This window comes from Octopus bimaculoides, chromosome 19 (genome assembly GCF_046866305.1).
Source record: "Octopus bimaculoides isolate indiv1 chromosome 19, ASM4686630v1, whole genome shotgun sequence".
Taxonomy (NCBI): domain Eukaryota; kingdom Metazoa; phylum Mollusca; class Cephalopoda; order Octopoda; family Octopodidae; genus Octopus; species Octopus bimaculoides.
Window position 1 is genome coordinate 28,265,499 of NC_142946.1, and position 20,403 is coordinate 28,285,901.

General features: G+C 37.1%; 1 protein-coding gene across 3 annotated transcripts in view; it reads left to right on the top strand.

The window, feature by feature from the left end:
* The window catches only part of LOC106878418 (sodium/potassium-transporting ATPase subunit beta-1), a 64,291-nt gene that overhangs the window by 5,605 nt on the left and 38,283 nt on the right, over positions 1-20,403 (top strand). The window contains exon 1 of one of the 3 annotated variants that reach the window (XR_016245209.1): positions 17,054-19,367. The exons of the other annotated variants lie outside the window; for them this stretch is intronic. The gene's annotated coding sequence lies outside the window, so the exon portion shown is untranslated. Of the gene's footprint in view, positions 1-17,053; positions 19,368-20,403 lie in introns of those variants that run through there. 3 annotated transcript variants of the gene reach the window in all.

Consider the following 20,403-nt stretch of genomic DNA (forward strand, 5'->3'; position numbering starts at 1 on the left):
TATATACATGTATATATATATACATATATATGTATATATACATGTATATGTATATATGTATATGTATATATAAATTCAAAAAGGGATAAACTTTTACAAGAATTTTATCAAGAAGCCAGTGTGTAAAAAAATTCATAAAGGAAATTTCTATTCCCAAGAATATAATTATTCGTTTATATTTATATAAGGGGCATTACTACAGAATAATGCCAGACACTGGACTTCCCAAAATAAACACATTTAGTACTGAATGCGAGGAAAAACAACCAACAGACGAAGACCAACTTTCTTTTAAATAACTCAACTATGTATCGACCAATTTCGCGATTACTAGAATGAATCTAGACTCCGCTCATCAGCATAGTATTGTTTAGGAAAAACATATACAAATAAACAGAATTCTCACCTTACCAAAAACGAACACCCTCCGTATCCGACCAAGCAAAGGGAATGAAGTTTATCTGTATAAATCTTCAGCAAAGAAGCGGGAAAACTACTGGGTTGTTTTGGCACATGTGTTGAGACAGGAATAAAAAAATTCAGCATTGAATATATTCCATGTATATATTTGATTAATAAATTCAAAAAGAGATAAAAGTCTTTTACAAGAATTTTATCAAGAAGCCAGTGTGTAAAAAAATTCATAAGGGAAATTTCTATTCCCAAGAATATAATTATTCATTTATATTTATATAAGGGGCATAACTACAGAATAATGCCACACACTGGACTTCCCAAAATAAACACATTTAGTACCGAATGCGAGGAAAAACAACCAACAGAAGAAGACCAACTTTCTTTTTGAATTTATTAATCAAATATATACAAGGAATATATTCAATGCTGAATTTTTTTATTCCTGTCTCAACACATGTGCCAAAACAACCCAATAGTTTTCCTGCTTCTTTGCTGAAGATTTATACAGATAAACTTCATTCCCTTTGCTTGGTTGGATATGGAGAGTGTTCGTTTTTGGTAAGGTGAGAATTCTGTTTATTTGTATATGCTTTTCCTAAACAATACTATGCTGATGAGCGGAGTCTAGATTCATTCTAGTAATCGCGAAATTGGTCAATACATAGTTGAGTTATTTAAAAGAAAGTTGGTCTTCTTCTGTTGGTTGTTTTTCCTTGCATTCGGTACTAAATGTGTTTATTTTGGGAAGCCCAGTGTGTGGCATTATTCTGTAGTAATGCCCCTTATATAAATATATGTATATATGCATGTATATGTATATATGTATATGTATATATACATGTATATGTATATATATACATTTATATGTATATGTATGTATACGTATATATGTACATATATACGTACATAAATTCAGAAGAGTGGTACAACAAGGCACCAGTATTTACTGGAAAATAGCAATCAATACAATTATGACGCTATTGTATAGCTTCACTGCGTATATACTGGCAAAAATGTGTGTGTGCAACAGACATGAAAAATTCGTCTTACCTCTAGGAAGAACATTCGATAAATGGACAACCCAAAATCGGATAATGCAGTACCTAGGTTTCAGACTCTTCAAATATGTTTCACAACATAAATTTGATCAGTCTTCATCAGCTGCATTTACCTAGACAATATTTCTAATGTTGCCACATCAATGCCAAGTATACTCGCTTGAACGCTTAGCCGTTAACAGAACTGAGAACAGTGAAGAAGTTATCAATGAAAATTATTTCAATACAAATGTATTAATTTCCAGCAAAATAAATGTTGTGAAACATATTTGAAGAGTCTGAAACCTAGGTACTGCATTATCCGATTCTGGGTTGTCCATTTATCGAATGTTCTTCCTAGAGGTAAGACGAATTTTTCATGTTTGTTGCACACACACATTTTTGCCAGTATATACGCAGTGAAGCTATACAATAGCGTCGTAATTGTATCGATTGCTATTTTCCAGTAAATATTGGTGCCTTGTTGTACCACTCTTCTGAATTTATATATCTATACCCTTATAGGGCTTTATTTTGCTGGAAATTAATACATTTGTATTGAAATAATTTACATATATATATATATATATATATATATATATATATATATACATATATATATATATATATATATATATATATATATATATATATATATATATATATATATATATATATATATATATATATATATATATATATATATATATATATATATATATATATATATATATACACATATATACATATATATATATATATACATATATATATATATATATATACATATATATATATATACATATATATATATATATACATACATATGTACATATATGTATTTATATACATACATATACATGTATGTACATATATATATATATATATATATATATATATACATACATATGTACATATATGTATTTATATACATACATATACATGTATGTACATATATATATATATATATATATATATATATATATATATATATACATACATATGTACATATATGTATTTATATACATACATATACATGTATATATATATATATATATATATATATATATATATATATATATATATATATATATATACATATATATATATATATATACATATATATATATATATATATATATACATATATATATATATATATACATACATATGTACATATATGTATTTATATACATACATATACATGTATGTACATATATATATATATATATATATATATATGCATATATATGTACATATATGTATTTATATACATACATATACATGTATGTATATATATATATATATATATATATATATATATATATATATATATATATATGCATACATATGTACATATATGTATTTATATACATACATATACATGTATGTACATCTATATATATATATATATATATATATATATATATATATATATATCTATGTACATACATGTATATATACCTTTATGTAAACATGTATGTCTATTCTTTTATTCTTTTTTTTCTTTTATGTGTTTCAGTCAATTGACTGCAACCATGCTTGAGCACCACCTTTAGTCAAAGAAATCGACCCCAGGACTTATTCTTTGGAAGCCTAGTGCTTATTCTATAGTTCTCTTTTGCCGATCTGCTAAGTTACGGGAACGTGAAGACACCAACATCGGTAGTCAAGTGATGGTGTGGGGACAGACACAGACATACAAGCACACACACACACACACACATGACAGGCTACTTTCAGTTTCCGTCTACCAAATCCACTCACAAGGCTTTGGTTGGCATGAGGCTATAGTAGTAGACACTTGCCCAAGGTGCCATGCAATGGCACTGAACCCGGAACCATGTGGTTGGTAAGCAAGCTTCTTACCACACAGCCACTAATGCGCCTATCACATATATGTGTATATATATATATATATATATATATATATATGTGTGTGTGTGTGTGTGTGTGTTTATAGATATTTATATAAATATGTGCATATATATGTGTATGTATATAAGTGTGTACATATATATATATATATATATATATATATATATATATATATATATGTATCTTTATATATGTGTATGTATATATTTGCTTACCCAGTGTAAGCTATGGACATATAAGAGCTGCTGCAATATCCAAAGGGAGGCTAACTAGTAAGATAGTTTTTGTATGTTGCAGATGTTCAGGAGCAATAAACACTGAAAATGTGCAGAGAACAACTTCTGCCACATTCCAGGGTGAAAAACTAGAAGTGGTTGATAGCTTCCGATATCTAGGTGACCAAGTCAGTAGCGGGGAAGGGTGCGCTGAAAGTGTAGCTGCTAGAATAAGAATAGCCTGGGCAAAGTTCAGAGAGCTCTTACTTCTACTGGTGACAAAGGGCCTCTCGCTCAGAGTAAAAAGCAGACTGTATGATGCATGTGTACGAACAGCCATGCTACATAGTGAAACATGGGCTGTGACTGCTGAGGACATGCGTAAGCTCGCAAGGAATGAAGCCAGTATGCTCCAATGGATGTGTAATGTCAGTGTGCATACTCGACAGAGTGTAAGTACCTTGAGAGAAAAGTTGGACCTAAGAATCATCAGTTGTGGTGTGTAAGAGAGACGACTGCGCTGGTATGGTCACTTGGCGAGAATGGATGAGGATAGCTGTGTGAAAAAGTGCCACAGCCTAGCAGTTGAGGGTATCTGTGGAAGAGGTAGACCCAGGAAGTCCTGGGATGAGGTGGTGAAGCACGACCTTCGAACATTAGGCCTCACCGAGGCAATGACTAGCAACCGAGACCTGTGGAAATATGCTTTGTGTGAAAAGACAAGTGAGACCATAACCGTGGCCTTTACCAGGATTGTGGGCAGCCCACTTATGCGTACCTTTCCTTCTTTGGACACAAAACCCTGCTTGCGAAGACCTGTTGAGACAAGTGAAATCAAAATCGAAATTGAACCAATTTTGATGACTGGCACCCATGCCAGCCTTCCCTCATTAGACACTAAATTCAGCTTGTGAAGACCTGTTGGGGCAAGTGAGATCGAAACTGAACCAAATTTGATGACCGGCACCCGTGCCAGTGGAGCGCTAACAGCACCATCTGAGCGGGATCACTGCCAGAGCAGCGGTCTCGCTCCTGTGCCGGTGGCACGTAAAAAATACCATTTGAGCGCGATTGTTTCTAGCTTTGCCTTACTGGCACTTGTGCCGGTGGCATGTGAACAAAACATTGACTGACTCCTGTGCAGGTGGCATATAAAAAACACTATTTGAGCGCGGGCTGGCCCTCGTGCTGGTGGCACGTAAAAAGCACCCACTACACTCTCGGAGTAGTTGGCGTTAGGAAGGGCATCCAGCTGTAGAAACTCTGCCAGATCAGATTGAAGTCTGGTGTATCTATCTGCTTCGCCAGTCCCCAGTCAAATAGTCCAACTCCTGCTAGCATGGAAAGCAAGGATGATGATGATAATGATATATATGTATGTGTGTGTGTGTGTGTGTGTGTGTGTGTGTGTCTATATATATATATATATATATATGTATGTATAGATCATCATCATCGTTTAACGTCCGCTTTCCATGCTAGCATGGGTTGGACGATTTGACTGAGGACTGGCGAACTAGATGGCTACACCAGGCTCCAATCTGATTTGGCAGAGTTTCTACAGCTGGATGACCTTCCTAACACTAGCCACTCCGAGAGTGTAGTGGGTGATTTTACATGCCACCGGCACGAAGGCCAGTCAGGCGGGTACTGGCAACGGCCATGCTCAAAATGGTGTATTTTATGTGCCACCTGCACAGGAGCCAGTCCAGCGGCACTGGCAATGACCTCGCTGGAATGTCTTCTCACGTGCCAGGAAGGCGACGTTGGTAACGATCACGCTCAAATGGTGCTATTTATGTACCACCAGCACGGAAGCCAGACAGCTGCTCTGGCAATGATCATATTCGGACAGTGCTCTTTGCACTCCACTGGTACAGGTGCCATCATAATTTCACTTTCACTTGCCCCAACAAGTTTTTGCAAGCCGAGTTTAGTGTCCAATGAAGGATATGTTGGCACGGGTGCCAGTCATCGAATTTGGTTTGATTTCAATTTCACTTGCCTCAACAGGTTTTCGCAAATGGAGTTTAGTGTCGAATGAAGGAAAGGTATGCACAAGTGGGCTGGCTACACCCCTGGCAGAGGCCTCGGATTATGCTCTCACTTGGCTTGCCGGGTCTTCTCACGCACATCATATTTCCAAAGGTCTCGGTCACAAATTATTCACTCAGTGAGGCCTAATGCTCGGAGGTGATGCTTCAACACCTCATCCCAGGTCTTCCTGGGTCTACCTCTTCCACAGATTCCCTCAACCGCTAGAGTGTGGCACTTTTTCACACAGCTATCCTCATCCATTCTTGCCACATGACCATACCAGCGCAATCATCTCTCTTGCACACCAGAACTGATGCTTCTTAGGCCCAACTTTTCTCTCAAGGTACTTGCACTCTGTCTAGTATGCACACTGACATCACACATCCAAGGAGCATACTGGCTTCATTCCTAGTGAGCTTACGCATGTCCTCAGCAGTCAGGGCCCATGTTTCACTGCCATGTAGCATGGCTGTTCGTACACATGCGTCATACAGTCTGCCTTTTACTCTGAGTGAGAGGCCCTTTGTCACCAGCAGAGGTAAGAGCTCTCTGAACTTTGCCCAGGCTATTCTTATTCTAACAGCTACACTTTCAGTGGAAGCTATCAACTACTTCTAGTTTTTCTCCCTGGAATGTGACAGAAGTTGTTTTCTGTACATTTTCAGTGTTTATTGCTCCTGAACATCTGCCACATACAAAAACTAACTTCTTAGTTTACCTTCCTTTGATATTGCTGCACCTCTTATGTGTCCATAGCTTACATTGGATACATCTTATAGAGTTTCTACCGGCACCTTTTCTACAGATCGAGCAAGGCCATCTACTCCCAGGAGCATCCTGTCTTGAATTCCTGTGTTATTGCGTGGAGGACTATGCTAAATAGGAGGGGGCTGAGGACTGAACCTTGGTGGACCCCTACCTCTACCCGGAATTCTTCAAAGTACTCGTTGCCAACTCTCACCTTACTGACAGCGTCCCTGTACATGGCTCGCACAGCTCTCACTAACCATTCTTCTATCCCAAGTTTCCTCATTGACCACCAGATACGGGATCGGGGGACCCTGTCAAAGGCTTTCTCCATGTTAACGAAAGCCAGGTACAGAGGCTTATCTTTGGCTAGGTATTTCTCCTGCAGCTGTCTTACCAGAAATATAGCATCAGTGGTGCTTTTCCTTGGCCCGAACCCAAACTGCATCTCATCTAAACTGACTCTGTCCCTAATTAGTTGGGCTATGACCCTCTCCGTGACTTTCATTACTTGATCTAATAACTTGATACCTCTGTAATTATTTGTATCTAAAGCGTCACCTTTACCTTTGTAGCAGTTGATTATGGTGCTGCTAGCCCAGTCATTGGGTATGACTCCTTTGTGTATCACCTGGTTAACAGTACGGGTGACTAGGCTATAGCCGACACTGCCAGATATTTTGAGCATCTCTGCAGTGATTGCTGATGGGCCTGGGGCCTTTCTTGTGTTCATACTCTTGATCGCTTTATCTACCATGATACTGTCAACTCGGATAGCTGGTCCCTCTGTTGGGTCCACATTCAGCAGACTCTCTCCCATTCATTATCTTTATCAAGCAACCTTTCATAGTGGCATCTCCAAACCTCTTTCTTTGCAGCCTTGTTTAGTGCAAGTGTACCATCATCCATGTGAACACATTTCTCTCCCACGACATCACTATTCTCTCTCACACACTGTCTTGCAATCCGAAATACCACAAGTCTTTGGTCCTCACGGCGCAGAACATTGGTAAATTCTTTCTTATCTGCTTTCCCTCTGACTAAATAAACCTGTCGCCTAGCTTCCCTTCTGGCAGTCTGATACAATTCCCTGCTACCACCGTTCTTCCAGTCCTTCCAAGCCTGTTTCTTTTGTCTAATAACCCTGTCAACAACATTGTTCCACCACCACATTATTTTGGGTTGAGAGGGGACTTTGCACCATCCACAGATCTGGTCAGTGGCCCTCAGCAGGTTGTCCCGTAGAAATCTCCAATTGTCTTCCACATTATGTGATGCTATATCCACTTCTATTTCATCAAATGCTTTGAGCAAGACGTTTCTAAATCTCTGTCCATTTGCAGGATCTTAAAGCTTCCAGACCCTTCTCCTCCATGCTGGTCGTCTTCTGGGCAACCACTTAGCCGTGATCCTGAAGCCACTAACTACTAGTCTATGTCATGGAGTACATTGTTTGCCTGGGAAGGTTTTGGCATTTATAAGCAGCCGTCTTTCCCTTTTCCTGGCGAGGATGTAGTTAATTTGGCTAGTGTGTCTGCCAGAACGGCAGGTTACTAGGTGACTTGCAGGTTTCCTGAAGTTAGTATTGCAAACCATAAGGTCATTTGCATCATAGAACTCCAACAGCCTGGTTCCCTCCTCATTGCGGGAACCAAAACTATAGCCTCCATGTTACGCCATGGAAGCCCCCTGAATGTTGTCCAACATGTCCACTGAAGTCACCAGCCACAAAGAGGTCCCTGTCATTTGTCGACGAGGTAGTCTGCAAGAAGGTGTCATAAAATCGGTCTTTCTGTCCATGGGGTAGCCCGGGCTGAGGGGCATAGGTCGAGATAATGGTTGTTAACCCATGGTGAAGGACTAATCTAATCTTAAGTATTCTATCGCCTACTCTAGCTACCTCGATTACCTTATCCACCCATTTCTCCGCAAGAAGTATATCCACGCCCCCATTATAAAGTTAGCTGTATATATTAAGCTATTTTAAAGTAATGAATTAAAAGATTGATAATGATTAGCAAAGTTCATATGACCTAGCCATGTGGTAGCATTGGTTTGTAAATTAATTATTTCAGAGAGTGTCGGAAGTCAAGTCTGCAGTTCAGTGCAGACTTAATATGGAATAGTATAAAGTACTTTTTATTCAAGCATAGCAGATGCTTCATAGAATTCCAATATGATGTATGCCTGTAATAGTTAGCTTTCTCCAAAATTGTTCATTGTATCTTAAAGTGGGTAGAAGCAGTTACTTTTAATTATCATATATGTTCGGATAAATTTGTTACTGACTTATTCTCAGGATATGTGAAAGAATTCCTACATGAATAAAGTTTCATTTTGAAGCTATTTTCTGTGGCCTCTATCTAAGGATATTGTCAGTCTGTAACCTAGCACTTTATAAAACATTTTTGATAGAGCAATTACCATTTAATGAGCAGCATCCAATGTTGTGGGGAGGGGTTTGTGCTAATTAATGAATGAGGTAAAATTTTTGCAATGAGAATAGCTAATATTTTGGGGTTTTTCTGTTAAAAATTCTGTAATATTTATGGTCTCATGGAAAATGACTTGATATCAAATTTTAAAATTCCTTAGCTACATTAGTTCTAATGCTTGTTATATGTTAGGTTACACCACAAAACCTTTCTAATTTTGTGAGACCATCTTAGCATTGGTGACATAGGAGATCTACTCAGTGAATCTGCTCTTACTGTATCATTGTAGTATGAGGAGACATTAAAGATTTTCTTGTCTTATGACAAGGTGGGAATTCACTTACCTGTATTACTGTTTTTGAGAATACAGAGAAGGCGACATTGTAGAATGCCTTTTCATTAGGCTTTGATACAGCTTAAAGGTATCAGATAGTAAATCAGGATTGATATCTAAAAGATTAATACTACTAAGATTGTTAATTAATTTTTTTAAGCCCATCTGCTGGAAGAATACAATAAGACCTCCTAAGGCCATTGTCATGCCTGTTCATATTACAAATGATAATAAGGCCATCGTCTCTGTATAGACCCATTGTAAAAAAAGGAAATTCTTTATGTAAGTGGCACCATTTCTGTTGGATGCTGCACCCTGATGACAGTTCACACTGCACTACTTCACTTTTTTTTTTCAGCTATTGAATTTCCTACATGGTTTAATTCTGGAAAAAGGTGTGGAAACTGATACATCCTTTTGCTTAACAAATGTTCAATGCTATTCTAGAAGATATGTATAACAAAAACGGAGGAGTAGATGAAAACTGGTTATGTAAAGGTGTTGTATAGTGAAACTGTATACCCCTCCCAGTAAAAAGTGGTAGGATCCAGCCATTATAAATAGACCAGTAGCTGGTCGTCAAGAATTGACAGTTCTAGTTGGTGTCTTGTGGAGCTATCAGCTATAGTAAGACAGAAGTTGGTGTATTACTATTCCGGTATGAAGAGATACAATGGTATCCAATGACTAGTAACTTTTGTGGCTACTAGCATAAAACAGCAACTACCGTACAACGGCAGTCACCCACTTTACAACAGTGGTGATAAGGGAAAAGAAATTACGCAGAGTGAAAAAAAAAACATTCATGCAGCATTTAAACTAATTCACGTGGAAAATTAAATAACTCGACAAAAATCTTGTGCAATCTTATGAAAATTGTAAAATATGGAAGACTTGTTAGCTGGGGTAGTTGAGGTGCAAAAACAGCAACAACAACAACTCAAGGAACAACAAGGATTGCAGCAGCAAATGCTACAACTAATGAAGTTCACAACCAAACCAGAGAATACATTTTTGCCTGACCATGTAGCAAATTCCACAAGCGAATTGAAATATGACCCCGAAGGAGGAGTAACCTTCAAGGCTTACTTTCGAAGATTTGAAGAAATTTTGGAAAAAGAATGTCAGGATTGGACGGACAAAATGAAAATGCTTCTAGTTTTAAGAAAACTAGTGACAGCAGAGCTTGAGAAGTATACTAACTTCGTATTGCCATAAAAAGTGTCCAACATAAATTTCACCGACACAGTTGACATTTTGTGCAAAATGTTTAGTGAAAAGAGCTCACTATATTTTGGGCAAAATGTTTAGTGAAAAGAGCTCACTATATTAGAAATTGTTTAAACATAGAAAAGAGCAAAGATGAAGACTTCACTACTTACACAGGCAGTCAACAAAGAATGTGAGAGATTTAGGCTAGATATACTTTCTCCAGATTCTTTCAAGTGCTTGATTTTTTGCACAAGGATTGACAGATAAAAGGGATGCAGAAATCCAAACAAAAATTCTAGCAAAATGGGAAATGAACCAAGATTTGACATTGCAGAAACTGTCAGAAGAGTGTGTCATGATATTAAAATTAAGGCATGACATAGAAGAAATTCAATGGAAAGAGTGTTTTCACATAAGATTAGTGCAAAAAAGTCAAAAGACAAATAAAGTTTTGCAGGAAAAGCAGAAAAAATATCTGGATGTAGACCCATGTATGGCATGTGGTGGGATGCACCTGAAAAAAGATTGTATAAAAAAGCAAAGTGTTTCCGCAGTGGGTTTACAGGACATATAAAATCGTACTGCAAAACTAGAATGATAGGAAAATGGAACAAACAAGAAAAAATGAATAGTTTGTCAGCAGGAAAAGTTTTGACTACAACAGATGGAAAATTCGTGCGTGTAAGAATTAAAACCACAAGTGTCAGAATGTAATTAGACAAGGGAAGTGACATCATAATCATAAATGAGAAAATGTGGGAACAAATGAGTAAGCCAAAATTAAGTAGTACAAACAAAATAGCATATGGTGTTACAGGAAGAAAATTATATTTCACAGGCAAATGCATTTGTAGTATAATGTTCAAAGGTCGAATCAAAAATGTGAATGTTTATGTGTTGAAAAAAATTTATGAATTTATTTGGCACCGAATGTGGAGAAATTTAATTTATAGTATACACTCACAAGCGTTTTGTGCAATAATGTAAATGGAGCAGTCAAGCAATCAAGTGAGGTTGATGAACTGAGACAAAAAATGAAAGAAACTTTCCCAAAAGTTTTTTTCGTAAGGTTTATGCTGTTGTACAAAAACAAAAGCAAGGATTGCTATCAAATAAAATTCAACACCTATTTTCAGGCCCAAACAGAACATGCCGTTTGCAGCAGTAGACCAGTTCAATAACGAACTAGAGAGGTTGGAAAGTATGAATATAATTGAAAAGCTTGGCCATGCAGACTGGGCAGCACCAGTGGTCAGTGTAAAAAAAGAAAAATAAGCTAAGAGTGTGCACAGACTTCTCAACTGTCTACTCACACAATTACCCACTACCAAGCCCAGAAGAAGTATTTGCTAAACTAAACAGAGAGAAAATTTTCTCGAAGTTAGGCCTCTTAGAGGAGATTGCACACATCTACTAACAATCAACATGCAGCGTGGATTGTACAAGTCCAAACGACTGCCATTTGGAGTAAAAGTGGCACCCACTATATTCCAACAAATAATGGATGCAATGTTCAGTGATTGCGATTTCGCCATTGCATACCTTGATGACATTTTGATAAAGAGCAAGTCTCGGATGCAACATGTCGAATACATTAAGTATTTGAGAGAATAAGTGAATATGGGCTAAAGCTGACAGAAGAAAAATGTGAATTTTTGATGAAAAAAATAAAATACTTAGGTTAAGTAATTGACAAAAATAGATGCAGACCGGACCCATCAAGAGTGACCAATACAAACGTGACAATGTTACAAACATTCTTAAGCATGGTAAATTATTACCAAGTGTATATCCCAAATATACATATGGTAAAGGCATCGCTTAATGAATTACTAAAAGACAATGCCAAATGGGTTTGGACAGAGAAATGCCAGAAAGCATTTAACAAATTAAAAGATGCATTAACTTCAGCTTACACATTTCAACCCAAAGTTAGAAATAATACTAGCTACAGATGCTAGTGAGTATAGGATAGGAGTATGCTCCTACACAAGGATAACGATGGCAGGAGAAAGGCCATAGCTCACACATCAAGGACATTATTGCCGGCGGAAATGAGCTATAGCCAGATTGAAAAAGAAGTGTTGGCTATTATATTTGGCATGAAAAAGTTCCACAGATTCAATTACGGCAGACGTTTTTGGTTGCAAACAGACCATAGACTTCTAATAACGATATATGGATCCATGAAAGGAATCCCAACACATACAGGAAACAAACTGCAGTGGTGGGGTACCATTTTATTAAACTGCGATTATAGAATAGAATATCTGCCTTCAAAAAGGTTGGGGCATGCTGATGGTCTATCTAGGTTAATTCCAAGAAATAACGAACCACTGAATGGATTTTTTTTCACTCCAGTAGAATTAATGTTTGCCAGAAAGAGGAAGTCAGTATTCGATCAACTATTATCAGTGAAGAAAAAATATCTGCTAGTAAAGACATGCCAAAATTCTGGGAAGGAGAAATTGTAACATACATTGGAAGAATGATGTATGATGTAAGAAGCAGAAATGGAATTGAAAGGAGACACAGAAATCAGCTTAATGAAAGAGTCATACAAAAAGAAACCAACAAGAGCAGAAATACCAATGGATTGGCTATGTGACATTTTTCAGGTTCCAACACCATTGCAAGAAGTTGAAATCACATGTACAAGGAAAAGGCAGAACACTGAATTCCTTAAAGTAGACCCTAAGAAGAAAAGAGATATTGAGTATATATAAAAATTAAAAAAATGAGGAGGTGGGATGAATAAAAGAAATTGATTGTTTAATAAAATGATTAAAAGGGGAGATGTATAGTGAAACTATACCCCTCCCGGTAAAATGTGGTAGGATCCAGCCATTATAAATAGACCAGTAGCCGGTCATCAAGAGAGGGTCGAGAGTCAACAGTTCTAGTCAGTATCTTGTGGAGCTATCAGTGATAGTAAGACAGAAGTTAGTGTATTACTATTCTGGTACAAAGAGATACAACAGTATCTGATGACTAGTAACTATTGTGGCTACTAGCGTAAAACAGCAACTACTGTACAATGTCAATCACACATCACACCAGTGGAAGGAATCTACTTTATAACAAAAGGATAACTGGGAGTTTTTATAATGTAACTGCTGTAATTTACAAACTAGTTTTATAGCTGAAGCAGGGTACCAGTCATAAGGTACATGGTGGTGGAATAGCATTGTATTAGGTCATCTAGTATGAAATTTGTAGAAAAGAAAAAAAAATGTTTGCTAATGTCTTATAAATACAAGGAATAGTTTTATTCATCAAAGTATGCACCCATATTGTCAATACACTTTTGCCATTTCAGTGGTAGCTTGTCCAGCTTGGAACTGTAAAAGCCTGGCAATCTAGAGTCAATGAAATCTTGGAAGGCCTGTTTTACAGCATCGTTGGAAATAAATATTTTCCTATCAAAAAGTTATTCAAATTTTGGAAGAAGTGGTAGTCAATGGGGGCAAGATCAGGTAAGTATGGTGGATGATGGAGAACTTCCAACTCCTGTAGTTTCGCCAATGTCATTTTTGTGATGTATGGTCTGGCGTTGTCTTGCAGTAAAATTGGAGTGGATCTGTTGACTAATCTAGGTTGTTTTTTAGTAAGTTTCTGCATCATTTGGTCCAGTTGGCTGTAGTATACTTCGGCCATGGTTGATGAGCCAGGTTTAATGAAATCATAATGGATCACACCTGCATCTGACCACCAAACACACACCAACACTTCTTTTGATGAATTTTGCTTTTTGGATTGTTTTGGTGGCTCGTCTTTGTCCAACCATTGTGCTGAACATTTATGGTTGTTGTATTGGATCCATTTCTCATCACGTTACAATTCGTTTAAAAAATGATTCATTTTTGTGATGAGAAAGTAGCATAATGCAGGCTTCCAAATGTTGCTGTTTCTGATTTTCATTGAGTTCATGTGGAACCCACTTATCCAACTTTTCCACTTTACCAATTTGAACTAGGTGAGTCAATATTACTTGCTTGCTAATACCAAACAACAACGATAATTCACAGGCACTTTGAGATGGATCTGACTCGACGGTAGTTTTCAGTTCGTCATTATCCACCTTTGTTTCTGGTCAACTGCATTGCTCATTTGTGAGATCAAACTTACCAGAATGAAATTTTGCAAACCAATTTGATACTGTCTGTTGTGTAATAACATTAGAATGAGAAATACTCTGTTAATATTCTGAGCTGTCTGTGATGCTGTATTTCCAAGAAAGAACTCGTATTTCAAAACTGTACAAATTTCTGACTTATCCATCAGTAAACAAAGATAGCAAAAAAACGATTTATAAATACTTTATAAAGTGCAAAATGAGTTAGAATAAAGAAATAGATGTGTCAGCTTTCTAACAAAAAATATAGATTGTCAAATTATAATAATGGTACAAAATGAGCAGCTGTCAAAGTTTACCATATACCTTACTACAAATTTCATACTTGACAACCTAATAGATAGAGTAATAAAAGCTAAAAGACAGGCATAGAAAGACTGGAAGGAATGGACATGTGCATCTAAGAAAGAAGCTAAGTGACAAGTGTACCTGGCTTGACAAGAAGCTAAAAGCAGATTTGTCAGCCTTCCACAATGATAGGATCAGAGGCATGAGATATGCCAAGGTAAATTGAGATGTAATTAGGGAAAAATGAGTTCAAAATGACAGTGGCACACTTTCACTAAGGATGAGAGGAGACTTAAAAATGCTATTAGTGGCTACTGAATGTGGGAAATGTGTTGATGGAAGAGTAACTCAGGGACCAGCTATTGAAGTTGACAGTTATGTAGTCAAATGATCATTGAAGCTATGAAGACAGAAAAACCAGTAGGTCCATCAGTTATAATTGCTGGTGTTGCTTAGGCAGAAGTAGTTATGATACTCTGGTTTCATGCATAAATGTGTCAGTTGTTGAGGTGCTGTACAGCTGAAGTCATTGACTCTGTTGATCACCAAGGGTTGAACATGATATTTTTTCTTTTGTTTGGCATCTTTGATTGTTTGATTGTTGTCAAATTTGATAGATAAACCATTGTGTGTGTGTGTTCATTTAACATTCATTTTTCCATTCTTGCATGGTTTGAATGAATATATTTTTTGAAGCATAGTTTTAAAGTTAGCTACCTTTTCAGACATAATTTTTTTTTTAACTATCTCTTATTTCACCTAACTTCAAAAGCATGAAGTGACCAGAATTTGTTGCCAGAAAAAACTGACAACAATACAGCTCACCACACTTTTGTGCAAACAGACATAAACATGTTTCATATACATACATGTATATGACTGTTCTTTCAGTTTTTGCTTATGCAATCCACACACGTTTTTGATCAGCCCAGGGCTATAGTAGAAAGTACTTGCCCTAGTGTCCAACTGAGCCTGAAACCAAATGGATGAGAAGTAAACTTCTCTACTATACAGCCATGCCAGGACATACATACATACATACATACATACATACATACATACATACATACATACATACATACATACATATATGTATATATATATATAGGCCATATCATAAACCTAATACAAACCTTAGATACATTCATAGAAATAGCAATCCCCCCAAAAATATAACCTGATCTATAGTAGAAAATATATCAATCTGCATTACTAACCTCTCAGTGAATGAGGAAGTATTTAAATTAAATGAGGGCTTTTATAATTTTGCATTAGAGAAGGTGGGATATAGAGAAAAATAAAAAAAATTTTAACAGTAGTAATGATAGAAATAATGTAAGTAGCGGGTTAGACCATACTGACAATAATCATAATAGTATTCATAATATGAAGAACACCACTAACTAAAAAGAACAGACAGTAGGAAGTGTTAACAATATAACTATAGAGTACCTAGAAACAGAAAGAAGATTACAAATTTACTTGAACATGCACCAAATAAAGTACAAAGTGGCTTAGATATTAATGTACCTACTAAGAAGTCCCATTCAGAGAGGGTAGGTAAACAATACATAAACTATATAAATAGTAATATACAAATAACTGACAAATATAATAGCAAACAAACCCAACACCATATTAAGAATCAAATAAATAGATTACACACTTTTACAAAAAACTTAGAAATACATACCTTAGTAACATGGATACCTCAAGCTATATTGAATGGTATATAATTCCCTTCGCAAAACAAATAATTTCCAATATACCAAAATTGTTTTATTCAGCATTGACTAAACATTTTCCAAAAGACAGTAAATACTATAGAATTTTTAATAAACAGGGTTAGATTAGCTTTCTGTAATAGCAAAAATCTAGCACAGATTATAGCAGCACACATCACTAGTAAATTTATCAGTTTCCATATATGAACAATAGCAATAATAGTAACTAGAATTATAATTATAAATAGCAACAATGTCAACATGAGTGGACAAACCATAAGTAACACAACAAGGTATCAGGATAGGAACTATGGTTTGACAACCAATAAAATTGAAGAGACCCAAGGGGAACTCCACAATTAACCTGGAAGTAGAATATGTGAATCCTAAAAAGCAAAGTACTTAGAAGATGGCAGGAGAATATAGAAATCACATCTAGAGTAGGTGAAGTGGATATTAGTGATAGAAGTAGTAGACCTATTAAGTATGATTGTGCAAAGAACAGGATCTGTCCATTTAACTCCAATTGTTGGTATAAAAATATCATACACAGATGTATTCTCTGAGATAATCTTACATCTGTGTATGATATTTTTATACCAACAATTAGAGTTAAATTCATATCTAATAAAGTTAATACAGAATTATATGCTGTTAACTGTTAGAGGCATTTATGTTAAGTAAAATTACATTAAATAAAATATGCCATATGTACACAAACCTCTCTCTCTATATATGTGTGTAATACACACACACATACATACATACATACATACATACATACATACATACACATTTGTGCATATGTATTTATGTGTGTTTATATAGGGAGAAAGGCGACATAGGATAAAGTAAAATTATTGTGGAGATTGGAGTTTCTAACATTTTGGATTGAGTACTTTTGATTCCCCCCGACTCCACAGGCTGGTGGTGGTAGGGATTCAGAGTTTTTCATCCTTTGTGTTTGAGCAACTGACTACAAGGAATGCAAAACAAGATGAGCATGCATACATAGAAAAGTTGTTGAGAGGAAAAGAAAAAGAAATGATATATATATATATTGTCACATTAAGTTGACAATATACAACAACTTTATCGCATCACTACTGCTTAAATCTCTCTGAGAGATTTAGAAATGTGTTATTTTTAATTTTGGTAACCAGTGAATATATTTCACTGTGATTATATATGTTGCGAGAACTTGACAGACTTCTTCAACCAGCTGCTCATTTTTTCCTTGTGCTAGAGAGAATATTTTGATTTTTGAATCGACATTTTTGTTGCTGCTACTGTGTGAGTTCGTTTCCGTTTGTTTGTTCAGTGTATTATAACTGTAATTTTATTAACTGTTTGCATACAGCTATTTTCGCCCTACGGGGCTGAAAATTACCTGTTAAATGTTTTTTGTTTTTTTTCTTGTCTTTGTGACAAGTATGGCTTCCATATTGTCAGCTGAAGGTGACCTTCCCATGGAGGGAGAACGTATTCAAAAAGGAAAACCAAGTTTCTCACAGGCCGTTGGAGGAAATACCATCGAGATGAAAATGTCTAAGGAAAGTTTATACGCGTTTAGAAAGTATATTCAGAAGGTGGATGGTGAAACAAAACTGATTCCACCCCCCGAGACAGTCAACGCAATAAAAGAAAAAATTGTGGTCTATAAAGTTTATAATATAAAGGAAAGAAAAATTGCAGAGGCTCGTAACGAACTTGTAGAGATGTGTTTGGCACCAATTTGGTCAAAAATTTGCCACGTCAACCGCGGTGTAAGAAGTGCAACAATTGAAGTTCACTTCGACTCGGCTGAAGTGGCGAAAGAAATTTCAACAGAAACTTTGAAAACTGAAATAATTATGTTGCTGCCCACTTACATGGGAAAAAGAACAGCACGTGTGACAGTGGAGGATATACCATTTGGATATGACGTAATGTGGGCGGCAGCAGCCGTAATTTTCGATGTTGAGGAGAATATCGAGATTCTGAGCACGAGGAGAAAGGAAGCAACCGGTTGGCGAGGTCAGTCGCTTGAAATTGTAGTCCAAGCGGAAAATAATACCTTCGAAAATTTGCCCGACAGGGTGTCTGTGGGGGAGGGGCATACCATTCGCGTGTCAGAGGAGGGACATCGACCCAGATGTTTTAAGTGTGGACAAAAGGGTCATGTTCGCTCGACCTGCACAAAAAAACAAAACACCGCTAAAGCGAGTGACGCCCCTCCTACGAAAGTGGACGAGGAAAGCAAAGAAACAACAGTCACTGTTGCAGTTGAAAGTAAGAAGACTGAAGGAAAAAAAAAACAAGAACAAGAAAATGTGAGGACGACTGAGAAAATAGTTGCAGAGGTAGAAAGTGAACCAACACAAATGGGATTTAAAACAGTTACAAACAAACGGAAGAAAAAACACACACCAGATTCCCCTCCCCAAACACAAAAAAAAAAAATCAGCCTCATCAACAAACCTACAGACAGAAGAAGAAAAAAACTTCCCACTCCTATCCCGCTGGTACAACGCTCATAGGGCAGAATTTCAAGACCCCCCCCTCACCCTGCATTGAAAGGCTTTAAAAAAACAGACAGGATAGTGGCAATAAATATGAAGAATGAGAAAGTGGTGAAATACACCAAAGCCCACCCACGCATAAAATTATTCAAGAGCGGCACGGAGGATGATCAATACCACTACGCGAAGGTCTGCGAAGAGGACTACAAAGAAAGACTCTTTCAAGACCATGTCACAAATAAACTAATAATAGACGTCTCCAACGACGTCAAGGAAGGCAAATTGATTGTCAGCCCGGCAGCCACCCCAACCCAGAGCCCGGTGGCAACCCCGAGAAAGGGCCCAGTAGAAGCGGAAGGAGTAGGGGAGGTTGGCAAACAAAAAGTGCCATGCTCCCTCTCACAACCGTAAGTGCTTATTTTTACCTTTATTTTTTCCGATGATTAAGTTGGGTAGTTTAAATGTGTGTGGAATGAGGTCGAAATGGAAACAAGCTTGTTTTCTGGACGACCTCATTTCACATAGAATAGATGTGGCTGTGATCACCGAATCCAAGATGAAGGGACCTGAAGCGTTCTTGCCCCTCCTCAATGGTTACGAGAAATTTATTTCTCCGAGCCGGAGGGGAGGTGCAGGCGTGGCAGTCCTTATCAAGAAAAACTTGGAGTTACAGATACGTACTGTCTTTCTGGACCCAGAAGGTAGGCAGGTCGTCCTAGATGTAACACATGAAAGTAAGCAGTCCTTCAGGTCGGTAGCTGCCTATGCTCCTAACGGACAGGGGCAGTCGGGTTTTTTTCAGAACCTGGAGTGCTTTTTATTGACGTCTAAAACCATAGTTTTGTTAGGGGACTTCAACACTATTCTCGATGCGCGCGTCGATAGTGTAGGCTCCACTGATAGGAAAGGGAATCCTTGCCTCAAGGGTCTACTAGAGAGTTTTAATCTAGTAGACCGATACCGACTGGATGAGCCGAGCTGTTCCACAGTGGACGTGGAGTAATAACGACGGCTCACTCAGATCGTACATAGACAGAATTTTTGTTAAGGAAAGAGATAAGCATAGCTTTAGCTGTCCACATTTTTGTATTGTGCCTTACTCAGATCATAAACTTGTGACGTGTGAGGTGCATATAGATAAGTGCCATAGACAGGGACCCGGGTATTGGAAAATGAACAAGTCTATTTTGACTTGTGTAGCTTTCCGTACCCGGATTAAGGAGTTAGTGCAGAGGGCATTATGTGGCACCATCATTAATAATAGATGGTGGCACGCCCTCAAGAGAGCCATTGAGTCCATTAGATTTAGCAATCAGCTAAGTTTAGATAGGACTAGAATAGAGGGTGACTTAGTCAAGAGTCTAGATGAGGCAATGGAATCTGGCTCCGCATCCAAAGTGACGGCGGCGAGAACGTTCTTGTACTGTCACCTCAATGCCAAAC